The following is a 6,000-nucleotide window of genomic DNA, read 5'->3' on the forward strand; positions in this document are numbered from 1 at the left end:
GCATTTTTAATTCAGCTATTGCTAGCTGTGCTGGACCTCATTGTCTTCCTCCCCATCCAAATCAAAGTCCTCTGGCTGGGCATGATTAACTTCAGAATAAAGGGACGTCTGGAAACCTCGGAAATCTTCACGATGAACCTTGCAGCAGTAGAGGTTTTCGTGATAATGCTTTACTTTGTGTCAATGACAGCTTATGTTCTTCAATATGAACTGGCAGAGCTGTTTTTTATGTTTTTTTATGCAAGTTATCTGGTTGGACGTCCTGTTATGAATAGCTGGATTTGTATTGAACGCTACATAGCCGTGGCTCGTCCGGTGATGTACCGTAATCCATCCTATGTGAAGCACAGATACATTATTTCTGGTCTGGTTTGGTTGGTTGTCATGATTTATGGAGGCAATGCTGTTTCCATCTATCCTCACCTCTATATGGAGGTCTACATTGTGGCCTTATTAATTAGCATTTTAGTGATCGCCGCCTGCAGTTTAGGGATGCTTAAGATCCTGCTGAAACCAGGTCCTGGTGAAGCACACAATGAAGGGATGCACCGTCAGAAAAAGAGAGCGTTTGTAATCATCACTGTCATTCTGGTGTGCATTTCTGTTCCCTATATCGTGGATGTTCTGCTGTTCCTTCAAAAGAGATATATGTCAACTGATATCTTTTGCCTGGTAGTGAGCATCAATTTCTCGATGATGAGACCAGGCAGTGTGATACAGTCCGCTCTCTTTCTGTCCAAGAGAGGGAAACTGCCATGCACTAGAAAAAAAAATCCATAAAACATGAGGGTGTTTATTACAAAAATAGCCCATATGCTGGTTCTTTAAATATGATGATTACTGTAAATAGTTTGAGGCACTTTAAAATATGATAGGTAAAGAAAATCTGTTGAATCTCTAAAAAATTCAATTAAATTAATTTAGATGAAAGTCGGTAATAAGTCGGTAGTGCCTTTTTCGTTCGCTTTGGACAAAAGTGTCTGCTAAATGTTTGAATGTAAATGTGTTAATTGGATTAAAGTTTGTTCTATTTTGATGAGCTGTAATCTATCGAACTGATCTAACTGTACAAATATTTTTGTGATAAAATGACGGATTTAACAATAAAGACAGGGTGAAAATTGGGTCTGTGTGTCCTTGACTATGAGCATATTGCTATTAATGTTACTCCACAATGTACAAGTCACAGTAAACATAAATAAAGATTTGTTGATTCCTGCAACATAATCATTCAGACAAAAATATGTGCTGAATTGATGTTATAATAAAACAGAGAATTGTGAATGGAAGTTTTGATTTAACACATATATATGAGCAATATCAAACAAGTAGTGTGATGTGGCTGTATGTCAGCACTGGTGGGAGGCGTGCATTGGCTAGAGGCTGCAGGCTGAGTGCCTTAGTGTCCCACCACTGATGATATACAGCCCTATCGTATACTTCTATTCACTTTCTTTGCTATGCTCAGTATGATAGGCTGATAGCCCCCAACGCGCTGAATCTGAGAAATTATTAAGATTTAAAATAGGCACTATCCTTATAAGTAAACTGCAGTTGCAATCTAAACAACAACATTCTCACCTAAAAAGCCTCAAAAGTACATTATGTTGTCCAACAGCTGCAATATTTTGTCAAACTGTAGTCCACTGCTTGCAACTGGTGTTGGCGGATTAATACACAAGGGTCAAGAAGCTGTACGAGTGCTGATATTAATATCTCAAAGCTATCAGCCAATCAGATTGAAGAACCAGACAGAACTGTTGTATATCACACACACACACACACACACACACACACACACACACACACACACACACATAAATTTTTTTTTCCAAAAATGAGAGTTGGGTGGAATAATAATTGTCCTGTCTCTACAGATTTGGTAAGCGATCAGTGGTCTTTGTTTGTTTATTCAGATGGCAAAGTTAGTTTGTATCATGAGCAGTATTTAGTGTTTAAAGACAGACCTTAGTCAAAATGATTTCTAAGTTACTAATGTTTACAGTACGTTAATATCACTACAAAATTATAGACTGAAAGATCCGCTGTAAATGTGCCTCTGCGAGTGTAAACATGTAAACACCGCAATCCAACTATTACTGTTGTGTAGGATTTTTGCTGCATTTTGTGACAGGATATTCTATACGCACACGGCTTTATGACGCTACCTAACCAATTGCATATAAGTTACTGAGAAATGTGAATTTTCTCTCATTTGCCGTGCGGTATTAAACATTGCATTAAAAATACACGCTTCCAGCAGTTCCTCGAATCAGACATCTCGTTTGTCACGAAGGGCATGAATGAAATTCCTGAATAAAAGTGCCAAACTACAGATAAAGTCCACCATTTAATAATTTGGCAAATGATTTGATTTCTGATGTCCATGTAAACACAGTCACTGTCTTTCTCCCCTGCTTCAGTGTGTTTGTTTTGCTTCTGTGAAAATCAGCATGTGCCCAAACCAAAACTCCCATTTTAATGCACATTTTTATGGACCTTCCCTCTTTCCCTCCTTCGACACTCCCCCCTAAACAGAGCTGGACACACCCACTTTCCTGACTTTTTCCAAACTAGAGGTGTGAAAACACCATGCTTAAGCAGGAGGGTTTTGTGGCCCTTTAGCAAGTTAACATCATGGTTATTACACCAGATAGGGATTTCCTCAATGTTGGTATTGGTTTTGTGTTGTCTAAAATTATTGTAATCATGACACATTTTTTATATTTTAAGCAATTTGTGCAATTTGTATCATCTCTAGATCCACTGGGGTGCATCAGTGATGTATTCTGCTCATTGGGTGTTTCAGATCTTTCAACATCAGACATCCTTGCCCAGGTGATCCAGCTGAGGATGATCAGACCCAGGCCCGGATTGACTAATCGGAAGGACCGGAATTCCCAGTGGGCCGGTCCGTTTTTTGTCCGCGAGGGCCGGTGTCCCTAGCTCCAGAATCTGTAGCTCTCAGCAGTCACACTTTTTAAATTAATTTATTTATTTACTTGACCACAGTCTTTTTATCTATTTTATCGCAGCCTCGTGAGCAAGATGCACACTGTAAACCCTAATGCTGTAACTAATTAATTGAATTGAGTACTATTAACTTAAATCATTAAAATTCGTTTATCTTAATTAACCTTGATGAGTATTTAGAACTTTTTCTTATTTTTGAGTTTGAAAAAATTTAATCTTTCAAGTAAGGTGAACAATTCTGCTGGGTTTAATTTATACAAAATGTCTCTTTAAAGTTTCATTAACTCAAAATCTGTCAGCCCAGTGATTTTGCGTCTGACGTCATCCAGGTTCACGTACGTGCTCATGCTTCATTCGTTTTTTTCAAGATGGCGGATCGGCCTCGCTTCACACTACAGTAAGTAAAATATTTACAAATCCAAGAAATATTAAATGTATGTTTTAATTAATATAATCACAGTAACAGTTCAATGTAATGTAGAGTTAATCAGGGTGCGTTTACATGTCGTACATTACAGAAAACATGTTTAGCCTCACTTGTTGCTAACTAACGTTAACATTGCTGTTTAAAAAGTTAGAATCAGTGCAACGTTAGCGTTAGTTGTTACGTGTTAACTCTGAATTTTAACAGAGTGTGATAAAGACAAAAATATTTAAAATCGGCAGATTACATTTTTCAAAAAAATTTAAATCTTGGCGCGAGTATGCCATTTCTCAGCCTGTGCTGAAGTTGTCATGGAGACGCGCGCTCTCACAACCGCATGTCATGGCGCTGCGCTGAACTCCATCCAGTGTGTGAATGTGGTATTATCTTCGCGATCTGTAGGCACTTCGGAAACGAAAGGCGCAAGAAACATAACGTTAATCATAACTCAAATGATCTCCGCCTAAACACTTAACGGTATTTTCTGATGACGCGCATAAACGTAGTCTCAAAACTTAACTCTGTCACACGCAGCTTGTTGCTTGCTGATCCATGTTTGAGGATAGCCTGACGGAGAACATTTAAGCTGCGCTCCTCACCTAAGCAGGTACAGAGCAGAGCTTCAATTTACACTACCACATTGAGATAAAGTTGGTTTTATATTCATACATTCATTTAGTAACAACTTGTGACTCGCTCCATAAATTGTTTACCATGGTACTTTGTCTATTCGTTCTGAAATCACATGCAAGTATGACATGAAAACAACATTACACTAAATGCACTATTTTTTTTGACTGAACAATGTTGTACTTTGAAAGTCATTGGCTGCTAATATGATTTCACCATTAAGAATATGCAAAAATTACCTTTCTGAAATTATATTATTAAGGAGAAAGTCTGAATGTGTAAATATAAAACTAACTTTACCTCAATCACCAGCACTGATCAACACTTAATATTTCCTCGCGCTTAAGACGACATCTCTGCATATCAATGATTACCTGATTAATGCGATCAGTTAAATGAGTTTAAATGTCATTTAGGTCAAATGTATTTTAAAGGTATGATAAAAGTTTTTTTTTTTTTTCAATCTATTTTTTAAAATGTTTACTCTGGAGAGAATATAAACAGCCTAAAAAACAAAGTATGCATATCTATAACACATTAATACAAAATTATGTTATTAAATAAAATAATAACAAAACAAAATATTCAAGACGTGGTAAACAAGACATAGTTTTCTGATGTGCAAATTTTGTAGCTTAAAATATATTTATATCTTAAAAATATAAATATTTTAGTCTATATATTTTTACATCATTAGACAATAAGGTAAGTTTTGTTATTTCTAGCTTTTAAAATCAGGCCTTAAATTTCTTTGTCGTCCTATTCAGTTTTAGAAATTTCAATACTGTTTAAATTAAATCTGTGTTCATCAAATCAAAGCAACTAACATGATAATCAGCTCTATTGCTAACCGTTTTGGAGGTTAACGTTAGACATCATGCAATTGTACTACTTCCACTCTCAGCTAAATGACACTGTGACTTTGTGTACTTACAGAATTGAAGGTCGGGTGTTGCTGACTACAGATAGGAACTACAAGGAAAGTGAAACTTCAGCTAGACCTTGAGTTCAGTTTACAACATGAAGATCCTGCTTTCAACATCTGATCAACACCTGATTTTTTATCTGAGGTAAAAAATAGATAAGTAAATGAAACATAATAATAATATTAATAAATTTTTTTCTAGAATTGTATATTTTGTGGTGTGGGTTTGTTTTATGAAATTCTCTCTTGTTTCTTTTTGCTGTTTGCAGAGTACCAACATGTTACAAATGAGAATTTTCCCCACAAATTCTTTGCACAACTGGACCACCACCTATTTCATTTGATGACAATTTCAAGGCAAACAGCATCCAAAACTGGCAAGACAGCAGATACCCTGGCTAATCTTTTAAAGGCTTATGATGAGCAGGTATGTTTGGGGTCACGTGTTAAAGTATACATTAAAATATAATTTGAATTTTTTTTTTTTTTTTTTAATTGATTTAAAATCATTTATTCATCATTTATTATACTTGATTTCCAGGAACTGCATGATGTCAGTTCATGACGGACTACTCTTATCAGAGGTCTTTTGGTCTTGCTGCGTGAGCGTGACTTAAGATTCTTTAGGAACACCCTGGTAAGACTTCATTCATTCTTTTCACAATTAGGCATGTTTAATAAAAAGATGAAAGTTTTGAAAACTTTTACTTAACATATTTGTAATCACGGATAGTTGATGAATCATATAATATTGGCTCAGTCATTTTGATACTGTCCTTACATTAATATCCTTGAATTATATTTTTAGATTGATAATCCTGCTGACTGAAGATGCTTTATTGGCCCTGCATTCACTGAGGGTCTCTGTTGTCCTGAAGAATGAATTGGACACCACCCACAGCACACTTCCAGACCTTTCTTGTCTTGTATGGATTAATGTATGTTCTTCACATAATATATAGTAAAGGACTTTGAACTTGTGCAAAAAGTTTTGCTTGGCATGGATGATGGAAAATAAAAAGTCTCGTAGCATGGAAACCTTAAAGAA

General features: G+C 36.0%; 1 long non-coding RNA gene across 2 annotated transcripts; it reads left to right on the top strand.

The window, feature by feature from the left end:
• The first annotated feature begins 3,325 nt into the window (after positions 1-3,325).
• LOC147843093 (uncharacterized) lies at positions 3,326-6,000 on the top strand. 2 transcript variants are annotated; one of them, XR_015495509.1, is made up of 5 exons: positions 3,326-3,370; positions 4,964-5,097; positions 5,222-5,379; positions 5,494-5,589; positions 5,761-6,000. It is a non-coding gene; the product is annotated as an uncharacterized LOC147843093 (long non-coding RNA). The 2 variants fall into 2 exon arrangements; XR_015495510.1 differs by lacking the exon at positions 3,326-3,370 and adding an exon at positions 3,868-4,004.

This window comes from Danio rerio, chromosome 7, assembly GCF_052040795.2.
Source record: "Danio rerio strain M-AB ecotype USA chromosome 7, GRCz13ab, whole genome shotgun sequence".
Lineage (NCBI taxonomy): Eukaryota > Metazoa > Chordata > Actinopteri > Cypriniformes > Danionidae > Danio > Danio rerio.